This window comes from Salvia miltiorrhiza, chromosome 3 (assembly GCF_028751815.1).
Source record: "Salvia miltiorrhiza cultivar Shanhuang (shh) chromosome 3, IMPLAD_Smil_shh, whole genome shotgun sequence".
Classification (NCBI taxonomy): domain Eukaryota; kingdom Viridiplantae; phylum Streptophyta; class Magnoliopsida; order Lamiales; family Lamiaceae; genus Salvia; species Salvia miltiorrhiza.
The window spans coordinates 36226019-36245349 of record NC_080389.1 but is presented as its reverse complement, the minus strand read 5'-3'; the positions used below and the strand labels follow the sequence as shown (position 1 = coordinate 36245349).

The 19331-nt window shown below is 39.1% G+C and overlaps 1 long non-coding RNA gene across 2 annotated transcripts; it reads right to left on the bottom strand.

Annotated features, from left to right (window-relative positions):
* Window positions 1-1489: 1489 nt before the first annotated feature.
* Window positions 1490-4217, bottom strand: LOC131016515 (uncharacterized). Of its 2 annotated transcripts, none has more exons than XR_009099043.1 (3): window positions 3966-4217; window positions 2014-2412; window positions 1490-1794 (listed from the first exon to the last, which is right to left on the bottom strand). It is a non-coding gene; the product is annotated as an uncharacterized LOC131016515 (long non-coding RNA). The 2 variants fall into 2 exon arrangements; XR_009099042.1 differs by having other exon boundaries at window positions 2350-2412; window positions 3966-4166.
* Between the last annotated feature and the right edge of the window lie 15114 nt (window positions 4218-19331).

The following is a 19331-nucleotide window of genomic DNA, read 5'->3' as shown; positions in this document are numbered from 1 at the left end:
AAACTAGAATTTACAACTCGAAATAGTCTTGGTTGTGAATTCGAGTTTTAAAATTAGAATTCACAATTCAGAATAGTCTTGGTTTGTGAATTCGAGTTTTAAAACTAGAATTCACAATTCAGAATAGTCTTGGTTTGTGAATTCGAGTTTTAAAACTAGAATTCACAATTAGAAATATTATTGGTTGTGAATTCAAGTTGTAAAGATATAATTGTCTAAAAAAATGTTTTGAAGCAACAATTCACAACTAGAAATTGTCTTAGTTGTAATTTCGAATTTTAATGCTAGACTTCACAATTACGAACAATCTTAGTTGTGAATTCGATTTCAAAAACTCAAATTCACAATTAAAAAATTAATGAATAGTTTTTTTTATCTTAAAGGTAAAATTGGTAAGTATGATTAACTTTTAAATTTTTTATTTTGATGAATAGTTTTATTTTTGTTATTTCAGTTTTGATATTTTTAAAATCCATTCATAGATAAATCTCGTTTCTTGGAGAAGATAAACCTATTCCTTTACTCCATCAATCCTCATAAAATGTATCCACTTTTGAATGACACAGATTTTAATAAAGTGATTGAATGCGTTGTAAGTGGAGTAAGGGGCCCCACTTTATTGTTAGTAGGGATGTCAATCGGGCCAACCCACCGGGTTTCGGGCTAGCCCTATCGGCTTACGGGTTATTCGGGTGCGAGCTAATCGAGTTGAAATTTTTTTCGGGTTAGAAATTTCTAACCCTAACCTAAATGTTCAGGTTTCGGGCTAGTCGGACTCAAAATTTTATTTTAAAAAAATTAAGTAATATATTTCTCTTGACAATATTATATTTATAATAAATAAATACGTGCATAAATAAGTAACATTTCAATATCGACTTACATAATAACTAATATGCAAGTCTTGGAAATATAAAGATGCGATATTTTTATTAAATAAGTATCATTTTTAAATTTTTATATCTAAATATTTTATTTTATGTATTGATTAAAAATACAGAGAAGTGAAACGGTGAGCATAACGTTTTATATTTTATTTTTAATATTGAATCAATATACATTTCACAAATTTTTGGAATAAAAATATCTTATTGTACTCATTTTTATAAGCAAAGTAATGAAGTTGAAAATCAAATAACGAGAAAATTTTCATATAATCAAGCGAACACATTATATTCGGGTCAGCTCTATAGGGTTTCGGGTTAATTTCGGGCAGACCCTATCGGTTGTCGGGTTATTCGATCACGGGCTAATCGGGTTGTAATTTTTATCAGGTTGAAAATTTTCAGCCCTAACCCTCTCGGATTGGTGGTTTAATCGGGCTGTCCCACGGGTTTCGGGCTGGACTGACATCCATAATTGTAAGTGTCGCAGCCCGACATCTAGCCAGTGATAGCGTAGATCAGGTATCGATACGATTAATAAAATGATAAGGTAAAACAAGGGAAACTAGATAACTCATCAAGCGGAAGCTAATAATAATTCATGCTAAAGCAAATAAAATATCGTGAACCTTAATAGAAATATTGTCGGCTTCATAAATCCAAAAGTATCAGGATTCTTGTCAACAAAAACAAAAGGAGTATAGCTAAATATTTACAAGAATTCATATTGTTTAGGGTAGCACAGCAAAACGGGATCAGACTATATGTATGAAGACATATAGCTGAGAGTGACAATTCTAATTAAGTTCAAAATAAATAATCTCCAACTGTTCACACTACCGTACGGGACCAAAAGACGTCTGAAACAACAAATCCTCCAGCGGCCAGCCAATCTCTCTCCTTGCTCATCCTGCACATTTAGAAATACATGCAGGGCTGAGTATAAAATACTCAGTGGACATAAGCCAAAAAAATAAGCAATCTCGCTCTTAGAGCTATAAATTTAACTTGCCACTTATGCTATACACATGGGTTTTACTCAAAAGAACCCGTGTAAGCAATTGATAAATTATAAGCATCATAAACAATGAATGACAGACTGCAGTAAAAAATACTCAGCATGTAGTACCACTTCTACAACTCATCATCATCAAGGTACTGAGAAGTAGGCCTCCTTCTCAAGCACCGTAACCGGCCGACCCGACAGTCGGCTCACAGTCATTTCTGACTGGTCAACCCGATATACAGCTCACGGTCACCTCTGTGTACACAATTCCGCTTTTGGCAGGATCCGAATTCGTCTCATCCGTAGAGGGTAACGTACAGGCTCGTCGTCAATAAAACTCGACAAGTTAATTAGTTCAAACATCCTCATTAAATCCTAAAACATTTTTAAAACTCATAAACATCATCATAATCATCATTTTGGAAAATCAGTAATAGAGTATAAGAAAGTAATGCCCACCTGGCAATCCTAGTTTTAGCTCTCGTGCTTTGGAGTGATCTCACTCATGCCCTCGACTCGTATCTTCAGACATCATCATTGGCGTAGACGGTTCATGTAATAAAATAAACGTCGATCAAAAAATTCCTCACTAAGTTCACTGTTCTCATCTTAGTACTACTCTTCGTTTTTCGTTGGTACCTTCTAACTAATCAATCTTATATTAATAATACTTCCTAAATATTCAGCGTTTCTACTCTCGACTCATCACCAAATTTTTAAGTCTAAAAATTTCATTAAGGAACCAACTCCTAGATAATCAAACCCAGATAGCATCTAACAATCACATACTGAAGTTATGGCATTTTATCACATTCTTTAATACATTCTCGATATTTCACATAAAATTCACATGATACTCAATGACACAATTATGTGATTAAACATCTCAAGAAAAACCAAATTCGGTTAGGTAGATTAAACTCGGAAAAAGTTATATATATATATATATATATATATATATATATACTCCAATAGCATTCTCATGAATTAATACGGTGTATAGTCATCGCCATTAACACTTGAAATTACAATAAATCAAAAGTAGGAGTGTTATGAATACCTACGTACACTTGACCACATATACTCTGTTTCAACTTCAAGAAATAAACTGTTTCGTCTCGGAACTCCCCTAGGTTTGGGATTTATACCATTTGAAACCTCTTGAAGTATAGTTTCATTTAAAAAAAAGTAGCTTGCAAAACTATAAGTGGTTCAAGAGATATGACCATTCTCCCACAGCCTACCATATTCGGCAGTTTTGTGCAACTGGAAGTTTGGATTTTTGAATAATAGTAAATCTTGTCGAAATGACTTGAAATTTTTTGGGTAGCTAGCTAACATGTTCATATCGTTCATATAAAAATTTAAAAAGCAAAAACTCAGGGGAAAGTACTGAAAAGGGTGACTCTAGTGTCTGTTTCTCCCAAACTTTTCTAAACTTTCAGTAGAAAGTTGCAGTTGGAGATTTATATTTTAAAAGGGTATAAAACGATGTCCAAATGACTTAAAATTTTACATGAACGTTCCTAACACTTATATATACTTACCATAAAAGTTTCAAAATTTTTGGGTATCAACAACCCCGTCGAATTTCATCAAGTCAGTAACTTTTTAAGCTAACCAAATTAACTCATCAAATTGCCCACTTATGCATGATAGCCAACTATACCCTATTCCTCATCAAACTAATTCATCTCAATGTTCATCAATCACCTCTTATCATCATTCTAATCCATCAAATATCATCCCAACAATATCACAAGCTCATAATCACAACCAATTCATCAATCAATCCATGAACTTCAACCTTTCTAGAGTCATGTAAACTAACATATTCAAACATTCATATATCAAAATAAACTCATGCTTTGCATATAAAAGATGATTAAATAGACTCCCAATAGTATAAATATGGTCTCACTTAAAGATTAGAAGATGAATTTTTTTTGAAGGCTTCCAACCCTAAATTTTCGAAAATTACAATCTTAAATTAGAAGTTGTTCTCATGCTTTAATCATCCATATTCATGCTTATATAGCTCAACCATAAGTAGATTCATGTGATTAGAAGCTTACTCTTATGATTTTTGTGGAGAAAAGTATAGCTCCACCTTCTTGACTCCAAGCTCAAACCCACAACCAAGCTTTTGTTTTAAGGATTTATGGATGTTTTTAGCTTGATCTAATAGGTGATTATGATGTAGAAGTGGCTTGTGAAGCTTTTTACTTGCTCAACAATGGTGGTGGATGAAGAAAGTTGGGAGAGAAGAGAGAGGGGGGAGGGGGGGCTACTATGAGGAAAAATAGGGAGAAGAATTGTTCTTGTTTATCTCAATTGCGTAGCCTCCAAGCATATGATATAATTGTTTAATCTTGTGTCTTAGCCACTTGCTTTGACTCCCAACATGCTTTAATTATATTAAAATCATGCATCACAATACTTAGTATTAATAAATCATGTACCACAATTATACAGTATAGTGTAGTAAATAAATAAATTGAGGTACACGTCTCATTAATAAAGTTATTATTCAATCATCAAATAATTGTGTGACTAAAATAAATTATAATGATAATAATTAGTACACACATAATTCACTTCACATCTATCTCAGAAAAATTAATTCTGAGAAAATTCATTAGGAAAAATTATTAGTCGATTAATAATTAATCTATTCATCGATAAAACTCAATCAATCATTTTGGAAATTCAAAATGAATTCGTGTGCAATCAAATCAAGAAAAACATAATCACTCAATCACAATCACATATTCAACAAGTAGGTCACACAACAATCATTCAAGTATTTTCACATAATCGAACTTATTGAAAAACTAACGTCGGTGAAAAATCTAACGTTAACTCAATCGTCTCTCTGTCTCAACTCTTCTCTATAATGACTCTCACTTACTCTAATCGACTCTACTTCTAATCGAGCATCATCATAAAATATTCTCTCATGGTGATATACTCACTAGCTCCATCATTAAAAAGAAAATAACTCAATCTATTGGGATATTTCACTTCGTCATATGCTATTGTTTATACCTCAGTGCTCTTAATGGTAAATCTCAAAATATTTATAATGAGGAAAATGCGGGGTGTTACATCCTACCCCCTTAAAAAAAATTCGTCCCAAAATTTGCATTATTTACTTTCGGGAAAAAGCTCGGGGTACTTTTCTTTCATCTTCTCATCAAGTTCCCAAGTTGCTTCTTCTTGGCCGTGATGTCTCCATTGGATCTTCACCAAAGCAATTGATTTGTTTCGCAACTGTTGTATCTTCCTGTCCAGAATAACTTCTGGTCTCTCCTCATAGCTCAAGTCTGGTTCCAGGGATACTTCTTCTTGGTGAATGATGTGTTTTGAATTAAACACGTATTTTCTTAGTTGAGATACATGAAAAACGTCGTGGACGTTTGCGAAGTTTGGTGGCAACGCAAGTCTGTAGGCAACGGGGCTTACTTTCTCTAGTATATCATACGGTTCTATGTATCTTGGTTTAAGCTTTCCTTTCATTCCAAATCGATGCACTCCTCGAGACGGGGAAACTTTCAGAAAAATTTTATTTCCCACATCGAAATGAATCTCTGTTATTCTGGTATCTGCGTAGGACTTTTGACGATCTTGGGCTTCCTTGATTCTCTGACGAATCTGTCGCATGACAGAAATCATTTCTTCTACTGCTTCAGGTCTAAGTACCTTTCTCTCTTCTACCTCGTCCCAATACAGCGGAGACCTACACTTCTTCCCATACAAGGCTTCATAAGGAGCCATGTTAATAGTTGACTGGAAACTATTATTATACGCAAACTCAATTAGGGGCAGAACTTGTTCCATTGGGTTCCTCTATCTAGCACAACAGTTCGGATCATATCTTCCAGATTTTGTATAGTCCTTTCGGACTGTCCGTCTGTCTGAGGATGGAAAGTTGTAGTAAAGTTCAATTTAGTTCCCAACTCCTTCTGCATGCTTATCCAAAACCGTGAGGTAAATTTGGAATCTTTGTCGGATGTGATCGTCATCGATACTCCATGAAGTCATACTATCTCCCTAACATAGATCTGAGCTAGCTTGTCAGATCCATAAGTAATTGGAATAGGTATAAAATGGGCACTCTTCGTCAATCTATCAACGACTACCCAAATGGCTGTGTTTCCTCTTTTCGAATTTGGCAACCCAGTGACAAAGTCCATAGCTATGTGATCCCACTTCTACTCTGCAATCTCTAACGGGTGTAGTTTGCCATAGGGTCGTTGGTGTAGAGCTTTTACTTGTTGACATGCCAAACATCTTTCTACGAAAGATGCTATTTCTCTCTTCATTCATTTCCACCAAAACCTAGTTTTCAGATCTTGGTACATCTTCGTGCTTCCTGGGTGTGCGGTGTAGGGAGTTTCATGAGCTTCGCTCATAATTTCATTCTTCAACTCATCCTTATCAAGCACACACAATCTTTTTTCATATAAGATGGCATTGTCCGCCGTTTCTTGATAACCTTCCATTTTCTCGGTTCGAATCTTCACACGCAACTTCTCCATCTTCTCATCTTCTCGTTGCGCCACGATAATCCTTAATCGCAAATCAGGTGTAATACTCAACGTAGCAATAACGATCTCTGTCGTTTGTGGTGGTAATATTACTTCTATTTCCATCCTCTCAAATTCTTTGATCAAGTCATTCTCTTGGGTAAGGAGAAATCCCAATTCTGCTTGATTCTTTCTGCTCAAAGTGTCAGCTACAACATTAGCCTTTCCATGGTGATAATTGATTCCACAATCATAATCTTTTACTAACTCGAGCCATCTTCTCTGTCGCATATTGAGATTTTTTTGCTCAAAGAAATATTTGAGACTCTTGTGATCGGTGTATATCTCGCACCGTACTCCATAGAGATGGTGTCTCCATATCTTAAATGCGTGTACCACTACTGCTAATTCTAAATCATGCATCGGGTAATTCATCTCGTGTGGTCTGAGTTGTCGTGAAGCATAAGCTATCACTTTTACTTCTTGCATAAGTACACATCCTAGACCATTTTTTTGACGCATCCGTGTAGACAACGTGCTCTTTATTTGCCTTTGGAACAGCTAGCACTGGGGCAGTGGTGAGTCTCTTCTTCAATTCCTGAAAACTTCGCTCACATACGTCAGTCCACTCATACTTGACATCTTTCTCTAACAGGTGCGTTATTGGCTTAGCAATTTTTGAAAAGCCCTCAATGAATCTTCGGTAATAACCTGCTAATCTCAGAAAACTACGTATTTCGTGCGGCGTAGTTGGTGATCTCCATTCTTGTACTGTTGGATTTGTATACTGAAAGCAAGAACTTTATGCTTGTATACAATGATTCCTGTTATTCACTATTCTTATCTCCTATCTGATTGTGTTCATGATTGCATATGTATGTTCTTTATCTCTGTATAAGTAGATTATATGGTGTGTTGTAGATCACAGAAGACCATATAACTGGAATAACCTTAAGGGATATAATATGATCACAGCCGAAATAACTCTAGGACAAGTTATTGGTTTAGGCTGCAGTATAGATGGAAGTAGTTTGTCTTGGCTACTTGTCTATATTGGTACGTCATTACGTATTGATAGGACCAACAGTTGAGATGTATTCTTCTATCTGACTTAAGTGAAGAATCAAGATCTCGGTGACTCATAAATCTTAATACTAATAAGTATTCAGATATATATGTTAATTCGTATATCACTTTGACTTACTATGGGCGAGAGTTAAATACTAACTCGAGTACTCTGTATCTTGGGTGATAGCGGTTAATATATGATATTTGATTATCTGTATTAGTACCCGTATCCGGTATAGGATAATGACATCCCCTTAAGGAGCTCAATAAGGTTTATTACGCTAAACCCTGCAGGTTGATTAAGTTCAGGCGTAATAATAAAGATTGAGTGGTACTGCTTAAGGAATTATTAAGAGATTAATTAATTTAAGCTGTCAGAGCTCTAATTAATTAATGGATGTCGGATATTTTAAATACGGAGATTTAATAAGTCTAAATACAAGCCCCGACTCATCACCGGCAATAAAGGGGTAAGTCAGTATCGGTTCTCTAGTGGAATGAACTGATATTTATAAATTAATTATGGTCTGGGCTGACCATAGATAAATTAATTTATTTGAGGCCCATCTTTATTCCTTGTATCTGGTCCCTGGGCTGGCCCAATGTCTCCTAGCCCAAGTAGGGCAGAAAAACGCCTACACCCTAAAACTGGCGCCCCACTCTATTTTCTGTATTATTAAATACAGCTGTCAGCTCTCAGGAAAACACACTGATCAAAAATTAGGGTTTTGAGAGCAGAGAGGGGGCGCAGAACGTGATTGGCTTTTCTGTCTTGGGAGTTCTCATAGTTCGTTGTCCATCCAACGTTGGGAATTGAGCGGGATACAGTCGAGAAGATCAGAGCTGGAGTCTGAATCATTCGACGCGATCATCAACCATCTGTGCATCCGATTCTCAAGTAAGTTTTCCTAACACCTGTGTGCAGCTGTTAAATTCATAGGAGCATGTTAGGAATTAATCGTTGTATGATGAATTAATAATAATCCAAGAAACGATCATCGGGCAATCGAGTATTAATTCAATTTAATATTCCTTCAATTGGTATCAGAGCCCAGGATTAATTTCTTGGCTCTATTATTAATTTGTGTACGATTAATAATATGCGTTGTTTTACTGCTGTTGTTCTTCGTGGTTCGTTGATTCGTGGGATACGTCGTTTGACGTTGTAATCGTTTTTCACCACGAGAAAATTCGTGGTTAGATTAGGTTTTCAATTGTATTTGTTTTTCGGTTGTAAATCTGTAAAATTGAAGAACAAAACGAGGATGACGACGAATCAACAACGGAGGATGGTGTAAGGACGAGGCGTGTGTGACCGAGAGCGAGGGGCCGCGGGCGCCGAGGGGCAGCGCGCACGCGGGTGCTTGCACACCGCGCGTAGCGCGCCCAGGCAGGCGACCGCGCGGCCGCTGCTGCTCCCTGGTCTGGACGCGGGCTGATGGCGGGGCGGGCTCGGCTAGGGCTGGGCGAACGGCTGGAAGCAGCGGGCAGGGGCGGTGCGCGCTCGGGGCAGCGTCTGCGCCCGGCGGGCGGCGCGCTGCCGCTACTGCCGCTGCTGTTGACGTCCGCTGGAGCAGCTGCCGCCGAGATCGCCGAGGGCCTGATGCTGCTGCCGCTGTGCGCGCGCTGGAGGCGCGCTGGAGGCGCACGGAGGCTGCTGCCGCTGTGCGCGCGCTGGAGGCGCGCGGAGGCTGCTGCCGACTGTTGCTGTTCGCCCGGTGCCGCGCAGAGGCTGCTGCCGCTGGGTTGCCCGCTTGCCGGGCTGCTGGTGCGGCGCACGCCGGTCTGCCGCGCGCGCCGGGGCGGCTGTGCATAGAGGCGGCGGCGCCTAGGGTTCCAAACCCTAGGTGGCTGCGTCTCAAACCCTAGGGGGCCCAAACCCTAATTCCAACGACGGGCTTGAAGTTTTCGGGCCGTTTTAGTTTTTGGGCTTGTTTTCTCTATTTTATTTTGTAATAGAATAGATATTGGATTTCCACGAATGGATCACGAAGAATTTTAATTCTTTAATTACTGTTCTTTGCATGTCGTGGTTGTTAATCCCTTATGCTCTTTACCTGCTTTTGCACGTCTTTGCTTGTTAATATTTGTTTATTAATTGCGCTTAGACGAGCATGCTAGTAGGTTTGCCGTTTTTCTTAAGCATGTTTTAGAATTCTGCGAGCATGTTTTACATGTTGCGTTCTAGAGAAGCATGTTTAGGTTTATGTGCTTGAGCATGAACAAACCTTTTGAAAGAAAAATGACTAAGCTGTTTAATAATTTTTATAGCGATTAAAAATTATTTTAGACCTCCACATGCGGTCTCTAGACAAAGTGATTAGCAATATGAGTAAACGTCCACCCAACGTGGCTTACTTCATATTTGTTTTTCATAAGCTTGTCAGAAGAGGTTTCTATAAAAAATATTTAAACCATTAAAGTAGTGGGAGTTATGCAGTAAACGTCCACCCAACGTGGCTTACTTGTGTAATTTTCACAAGTACTTTGGAGAATGGAATTAAATAAGATAACCACGAAAATTAAATTGAAAGCGGCATGGTCCGAGTGAGTATGCTAATTTCGAGAATTTAATTTTCAAGGTTAAAATGTGGTCATTGCTTAGATATCATATCAAGTACAATGTACAACTCTCAAAGGAGTCCCTTCTTGATGATGATATGGTCTAGTTAAGGTGCCAACTATTAATTTCCTTTGTCAAAAGGTTAAGTTGACATGGATGGAAATTAAATGACTAGGTAAATAGTCTGGTTGAGGAGTTCATGTGTAAACGTCCACCCAACGTGGCTTGCACATGGGATTCTTTGAGCCGTTGGAGGTTTCATTAATATTGTTTTATCAAAAGGTTACAATATTATTGATACGAACTATATGTTTTTCATGTTCTTACATGTTCATTTGTTTACTTTCAGATATGTCTATGTCTCCGATTATTAACATTCTAGCAAACAATCCTCTCATCGGTCCAAATTACACCGAATGGAAACGCCATATTATGTACATACTTGACGCTGATGAGCACAGTTTTGTGCTTACCACTCCACGTCCCGCGGCCTTAACTGATGAGTCGACTGATGCGGAACGTGAGGCGCATAAAAGGTGGCACAAGTCGAATAATATGGCCAAGTGCTATATTATGATGACTATGTCACAAAATTTGCAACTCCAGCATCAGGTCATGGATGACGCAGCGACCATCATGTTAAACCTCAGCGAGGTTTATGGGGAGTCCGAGAGGTCTGCTCGTTTTAACTTGATGAGAGAAATCTTATCTTGTAAAATGAGCGAGGGCAGCTCGGTGCACGATCATGTCATGCATATGACAAATCTGTTTGACAGGCTTGATCTGCTAGGAGGGGGTATCGAAGGCGAAGCCAAGGTCGATATCATCCTCAATACTCTCCCTAAAACTTTTGAGCACTTCCGTCTCAATGTCGTTATGAGCAAGGCCAACTATACTCTCAATGAGTTATTGAATGCTCTAGTTTCGGCAGAGGGGGTCATGGGCACGCGCAATGGGAAAGAGGTCCATGTTGCTGCCAAGGGATCTGCTTCTTCGTCGAAAGGCGGGAAAAAGAAGTGGAAAGGTCCAAAGGGCAAGCATGACCATGAGGCTAGTGGGAGCGGTAAAGCCAAAGGTGATGGCCCTAGCGGCGGCGTGAACAAGCCGACAGCCAAGGGAAAGTGCTTCAAATGCGGCAAGGTTGGGCATTGGAAGAAAGATTGTCCAGTGCTCAAGGCAAAGGGACAAGGTACGTCACAAGTTTTAGTAACAGAAACATGTTTAGCTTCGTTTTCTACTCATTCGTGGGTAGTGGATACGGGGGCAACTGACCATGTTTGTTACACCTTGCAGGGGTTCAACCCAACAAGGGAGCTGGCAAGTGATGAGATCACCATCTCCATGGGCAATGCGTCGAAGGTCGCAGCTGTTGCTATTGGAGATTTATCTTTATGTTTTGGTGATGACATTTTAGTTTTGAGAGATATTTTATATGTGCCGGAGTTTCGGCGGAACATAATTTCTGTTTCAAAGTTGTTTTTGAATGGATATTCTGTTACTTTTGATGGGGGTGTCTCTATCATGAGAGATAACAAGATTATTTGTTCTGGAATTTTGAACAACTCTCTCTATACTATTACATGTCCAATGAATAACTCTGTCCATGTTGCATCTACATCACAAATTCTTCCAAATCCAAATAAGAGAAAATATTATTCTCATGAACAATATACACATACTTGGCACCTAAGATTAGGCCACATCAATCTAAATAGGATCCAAAGACTCGTTTCAAATGGAATCTTGAAAGATTTTCAAGCTGTGCCATTTAGAACCTGCGAATCCTGTATAGAGGGAAAGATGACGGCAAGGCCTTTTAAGGCAAAGGGGAATAGGGCCTCGGATGTGTTAGAATTGGTTCACTCTGACTTGTGTGGACCAATGTCCACTAGAGCTCGTGGAGGGTATGAGTACTTCGTCACTTTCATTGACGATTACTCAAGATATGGGTATATTTACCTACTTCAACGCAAGTCTGAATGCTTTGAGAAATTCAAAGAATTCAAGGCGGAAGTGGAGAAGAGAACGGGTAAATCTATCAAGTCATTGCGGTCTGATCGCGGTGGCGAATACCTCGGGAACGAGTTTCTGCAATACTTGTCAGATTTTGGGATTACATCCCAATTGACTGCACCGGGTACTCCCCAACAGAACGGTGTAGCAGAGAGAAGAAACAGGACTCTTATGGAAATGGTACGATCTATGATGAGCTATGCATCATTGCCTATTTCGTTTTGGGGATATGCCTTGGAAACAGCGGTTTATTTGCTGAATCGGGTACCGTCCAAATCGGTTCCTAAAACTCCTATTGAGTTATGGTCAGGGCGTAAGCCCAGCTTGAATCATATAAAGATATGGGGTTGTCCTGCATACGTGCTAGACAAGGAAGCGAGGAAATTGGAGCCGAGATGCGAACTAATGTTGTTTATAGGATACCCTAAGGAAACGAAAGGTGGTTACTTTTATAATCCGAAGGATCAGAAAGTGGTTGTTAGCACCAACGCACGATTCTTGGAACACGATTATGAAAGTAATCACAAGTCTAAGTCCGAGATTGTCCTTCAAGAAATCGAAGGCAATGGACAGGCGATTCCATCACCCCAGCCAAGTGTGCAAGTGAATGCACCACAAGACACTGCACAAACCATTGTCACAACTGTACCACCACCGCTTCATCGTAGTGGGAGGGTTGTAGTTCAACCCGATCGATTTATGTTCTTGGGAGAATCTTCGGATCTTCTCCCTGTTGATGAACAAAAGGATATCGACCCTGACAACTTTAGACAAGCGATGAAAGATCAAGATGCAGATTCTTGGTACGAGGCCATGGTTTCTGAAATAGAATCCATGGGTGCTATGGATGTATACGAGAAGACCGAACTACCAGATGGCTTCTTAGCTATAGGTAGTAGGTGGGTATACAAGAGAAAGAGAGATTCGGATGGCGAAGTCGCAGCTTTTAAAGCTAGACTGGTGGCGAAAGGTTATACCCAGGAACAGGGTATAGATTATGATGAGACCTTCTCGCCGGTTGCCATGCTCAAGTCTATCCGAATACTCCTTGCCATAGCAGCCCACATGAACCTTGAGATTTGGCAAATGGATGTCAAGACCGCTTTCCTAAACGGTTTCCTTGAAGAAGGAAGGGACATCTATATGCAGCAACCTGAAGGGTTTGTGAAGAAGGGCGAAGAGCATCTTGTGTGGAAGCTTAAGAAGTCCATTTATGGACTTAAGCAAGCTTCGAGGTCATGGAACAAACGTTTTGACGAGGTCATTAAATCCTATGGATTTACTCATTGTGAGAACGAAAGTTGCGTGTACCGTTTAGATGCCAATGGTGACGTGGTTTTCCTTGCACTTTATGTAGATGATATCCTCCTCATTGGCAACAATGTTGAGCTATTATCGGACATAAAGAAGTGGTTATCCGAACAGTTTCAAATGAAAGACTTAGGAGATGCAGCGTACATCCTGGGGATCAAGGTCGTTCGTGATCGCCAGAAAAGGATGTTGAGCTTATCTCAAGCGTCTTACATTGATACTGTGATTGCTCGTTTTAGCATGCAAAATGCCAAGAAAGGCTTGCTACCTTTTAGACATGGCATTCCTCTGTCTAAGGACATGTGTCCTAAGACGCCTAGTGAGGTTGAGGAGATGAGGAAGATACCCTATGCTTCCGCTGTAGGTAGCCTCATGTATGCGATGCTATGCACAAGACCTGATATTTGCTATGTCGTTGGCATGGTTGCAAGATATCAGTCGAACCCTGGACCAGGACACTGGACTGCGGTAAAGCATATTCTCAAGTACCTGAAACGGACTCGAGATTATAGGCTAGTTTACCAGTCAGACAGTCTATTTCCTTTGGGTTACACCGATTCGGATTTCCAGGCTGACCGGGATGAGAAGAGATCTACCTCTGGTTATGTGTTTACCTTGGGAGGTGGAGCCGTATCGTGGCGGAGTGCAAAGCAGAAGTGCATTGCAGACTCCACCATGGAAGCCGAGTATGTAGCTGCTTCGGAAGCTGCTAAAGAGGTTGTATGGTTCCGGAACTACCTCTTGGATCTAGGAGTGGTCCCTAATTTGCCTAAGAGTATCATAATTTATTGTGATAACTCGGGTGCAGTGGCAAATTCTAAGGAACCCAGGAGCCACAAGGCGTCAAAACACAAAGAGAGAAAGTACCACATCATACGAGAAATCGTAAACAGAGGAGATGTGCTAGTAGAAAAGATTGATACATTGGAGAACCTAGCTGATCCTTTCACGAAAAGCTTACCGCAAAAGACCTATGAGAAGCATGCTCGAGGGATGGGATTGCGGTTGATGCCACCCACTTAGAGAAAAACTTTCAGTATAAGTGGGAGAGATGAAGTGAAGTTTTGTAATAGCTAGTATTTAGACACATTGTATACTAAAAGTTTTGCTTTAGTATAAGTGGGAGATTGTTGGATTTGTATACTGAAAGCAAGAACTTTATGCTTGTATACAATGATTCCTGTTATTCACTATTCTTATCTCCTATCTGATTGTGTTCATGATTGCATATGTATGTTCTTTATCTCTGTATAAGTAGATTATATGGTGTGTTGTAGATCACAGAAGACCATATAATTGGAATAACCTTAAGAGATATAATATGATCACAGCCGAAATAACTCTAGGACAAGTTATTGGTTTAGGCTGCAGTATAGATGGAAGTAGTTTGTCTTGGCTACTTGTCTATATTGGTACGTCATTACGTATTGATAGGACCAACAGTTGAGATGTATTCTTCTATCTGACTTAAGTGAAGAATCAAGATCTCGGTGACTCATAAATCTTAATACTAATAAGTATTCAGATATATATGTTAATTCGTATATCACTTTGACTTACTATGGGCGAGAGTTAAATACTAACTCGAGTACTCTGTATCTTGGGTGATAGCGGTTAATATATGATATTTGATTATCTGTATTAGTACCCGTATCCGGTATAGGATAATGACATCCCCTTAAGGAGCTCAATAAGGTTTATTACGCTAAACCCTGCAGGTTGATTAAGTTCAGGCGTAATAATAAAGATTGAGTGGTACTGCTTAAGGAATTATTAAGAGATTAATTAATTTAAGCTGTCAGAGCTCTAATTAATTAATGGATGTCGGATATTTTAAATACGGAGATTTAATAAGTCTAAATACAAGCCCCGACTCATCACCGGCAATAAAGGGGTAAGTCAGTATCGGTTCTCTAGTGGAATGAACTGATATTTATAAATTAATTATGGTCTGGGCTGACCATAGATAAATTAATTTATTTGAGGCCCATCTTTATTCCTTGTATCTGGTCCCTGGGCTGGCCCAATGTCTCCTAGCCCAAGTAGGGCAGAAAAACGCCTACACCCTAAAACTGGCGCCCCACTCTATTTTCTGTATTATTAAATACAGCTGTCAGCTCTCAGGAAAACACACTGATCAAAAATTAGGGTTTTGAGAGCAGAGAGGGGGCGCAGAACGTGATTGGCTTTTCTGTCTTGGGAGTTCTCATAGTTCGTTGTCCATCCAACGTTGGGAATTGAGCGGGATACAGTCGAGAAGATCAGAGCTGGAGTCTGAATCATTCGACGCGATCATCAACCATCTGTGCATCCGATTCTCAAGTAAGTTTTCCTAACACCTGTGTGCAGCTGTTAAATTCATAGGAGCATGTTAGGAATTAATCGTTGTATGATGAATTAATAATAATCCAAGAAACGATCATCGGGCAATCGAGTATTAATTCAATTTAATATTCCTTCATGTACAGCCTGCACTTTCGCTGGATCTACCTCAATTCCTCTTGCAGAAACGATATGGCCCAGAAAATTGACTTCCTTAAGCCAAAACTCGCATTTGCTAAACTTGGCGTAAAGTTTCTCAGCTCGCAACTTCTCTAACACGATCCTTAGATGTTCTTCATGTTCTCGTTTACTTCTCGAGTAAATCAAAATCATCGATGAAGACTAACACGAACTTATCTAAGTATTCGTGGAAAACTCGGTTCATGAGGTGCATGAACACAGCAGGGGCATTCGTTAGTCCAAAAGGCATCACTATAAACTCATAGTGTCCATATCTTGTACGAAATGCCGTTTTCAGAATATCCTCTGATCGTATTTTCAATTGATGGTATCTTGATCTTAAATCAATCTTCGGAAAAGTGTTCGCTCCCTGAAGTTGGTCGAACAAGTCATCAATCCGGGGCAACGGATACTTGTTCTTCAGCGTCACCTTATTCAGCTCACGATAATCGATGCATAACCTCAAGCTGCCATCTTTTTTCTTGACAAAAAGAACTGGTGCTCCCCACGGGAAAACACTGGGTCGAATGAAACCCATATCCAGTAATTCTTGTAGTTGCAGCTTCAACTCTTGTAACTCTGCCGGTGTCATCCTATAAGGTGCTTTTGACATCGGTGCGGTTCCGAGCTCAAGGTCGATCGTAAACTCATGTTGTCGATCTGGTGGTAATCCTGGCAAAGCTTTAGGAAAAACATTTTTGTACTCCCGCACGACTGGCATGTCGTCTATGTTTGCCTTGGATTCCTCACTCTGGTTTAGGTATACAACGTAAGCAGTTATATCATTTCTTTGCAAAAGCTTTTTGGCTCGTAGCGCTGAGATGATTGGCATCTTTTTCCATTTTCTCTCAATGCCAATAAAAAAAGTAGGCTCTTGGCCGGGAGGTTGAAATGATATTCGTCTCTCCTTGCATTGTATCGTCGTATAGTTTTCCTCTAACCAATCCATTCCCAATATAATGTCCAAATGTCACATAGGCATTACCCTCAGGTTTCTAGCCTTAAGCTTGATTGATCCTAACTCAAATTCTAAGTCAGGACACACGTGTGAAACCGTAGTAGTTGTGCCTATGGGAGTGGTTACCCTTAGATGTTGCGGAGCAGGTTCTACGTTTAGTTCCAATGTATCCACACACGGAAATGAGATAAAAGAATGCGATGCTCCAGTATCGAACAATATTACTATGGGTACTCCATTTAACTTACCCATACCTGCTAAATTTTCTTGATTCTCATCCTTCGCTTTCTGATCAATGGCAAACACTCTCTGATGATGTTGCTGATTTGCCTGCGGGGCTAGTGGTCGTCTTCCCGACTGATGCGGTCGGTAAGCTTGCTGTTGGCGCTGTAGCGGCGACAATGGTAGATGTCCCTCCATAGCCCTAAGATGTGGCTGGAACTGATTTGGTCGCCCTCCGCTTCCACTTTGCTGACGATTGGGACATTAATTTGAATAATGTCCAGCCCTTCCACAGGTATAACAGTTGTTCGTTCCAATCTTGCATTCTCCCAGATGTAGCTTGTTACATTTTAGACAAGGTGGTATCCCTCGGGGTCTGTGTGGTGTTGCTGGGGCTACTGGAGGTCTAGCATAAGGTCGCTTGTCTCTGTTTTGAAAATGTGGTGGTGTATTCTGATGTTGCCATGCCTTTTAAAATTCTTGACTTCGGTCCTCCCATTTTTCTTATCTTTCTATCCCTGTCCCGAAAAAGGTTGATTTCCCCTTTGAGGGTTCGGGTTCGACTGGGGTACAGAAGTTTGACTCGTCTTTTCTGGCTGCATTGCTAGTTCTATATCCAGTGCTCGATTTAATGCTTCAGCATATGACAGCGCACTCTGACTCGCCAAGACAACTCGTATCTCTTGCTTTAGTCCAGAGCAAAACAGCTCTGACATCTTTTCGTCCGTATCTACTTGATATGGTGCATATCGAGCCAAATCACAAAACAGACGATCGTACTCAGCTACTGTTTTGTTTCCTTGCCTCAGATTTATAAATTCTATCTCATTCTTCTTCCGATAACTTCGCGGTATATACTTTTCACACAGAGCTATCTTAAATTGCTCCCAAGTTAGAGCAGCCATCTGTTCTGGGGATTTATAACTTCGCGGTATATATTGTTTTGTTTCCTTGCCTCAGATTTATAAATTCAAGCTCAAACCCTCAACCAAGCTTTTGTTTTAAGGATTTATGGATGTTTTTAGCTTGATCTAATAGGTGATTATGGTGTAGAAGTGGCTTGTGAAGCTTTTTACTTGCTCAACAATGGTGGTGGATAAAGAATGTTGGGAGAGAAGGGGGGAGGGTACTATGAGGAAAAAATAGGGAGAAGAATTGTTCTTGTTTATCTCAATTGCTTAGCCTCCAAGCATATGATATAATTGTTTAATCTTGTGTCTTAGCCACTTGCTTTGACTCCCAACATGCTTTAATTATATTAAAATCATGCATCACAATACTTAGTATTAATAAATCATGTACCACAATTATACAGTATAGTGTAGTAAATAAATAAATTGAGGTACACGTCTCATTAATAAAGTCATTATTCAATCATCAAATAATTGTGTGACTAAAAATAATTATAATGATAATAATTAGTACACACATAATTCACTTCACATCTATCTCAGAAAAATTAATTATGAGAAAATTCATTAGGAAAAATTATTACTCAATTAATAATTAATCTATTCATCGATAAAACTTAATCGATCATTTTGGAAATTCAAAATGAATTTGTGTGCAATCAAATCAAGAAAAACATAATCACTCAATCACAATCACATATGCAACAAGTAGGTCACACAACAATCATTCAAGTATTTTCACATAATCGAACTTATTGAAGAACTAACGTAGGTGAAAAATCTAACGTTAAATCAACCGTCTCTCTATCTCAACTCTTCTCTATAATGACTCTCACTTACTCTAATCGACTCTACTTCTAATCGAGCATCATCATAAAATATTCTCTCATGGTGATATATTCACTAGCTCCATCATTAAAAAAATAATAATAACTCAATCTATTGGGATATTTCACCTCGTCATATGCTATTGTTTATACCTCAGTGCTCTTAAGTGGTAAATCTCAAAATATTTATAATGGAAAAAATGCGAGGTGTTACAGTAAGTGGAAAACTTACCCAAATAAACTTGATACTTTTTATAAGAACGAACGAAAATGATAAATTAGATACTTCATCTATCTACAAAATGAATATCCATTTGAGAGTTGCACTAGTTTTAAGAAATTGATTAAGTGTGTAAATGAAATAAATGATCTACTTTTATTGTGAGTGAATTGTGTGAAATATACTTACCAAAAAAGAAAATGAATACTTATTTAATGGAACGGATATAAAAGAAAATATGGATAATTATTTCGTGATTGAAAGGAAGTATATTTTATGAAGACCGAAGGTAAACAATTTATGGTGATAAATTTGAA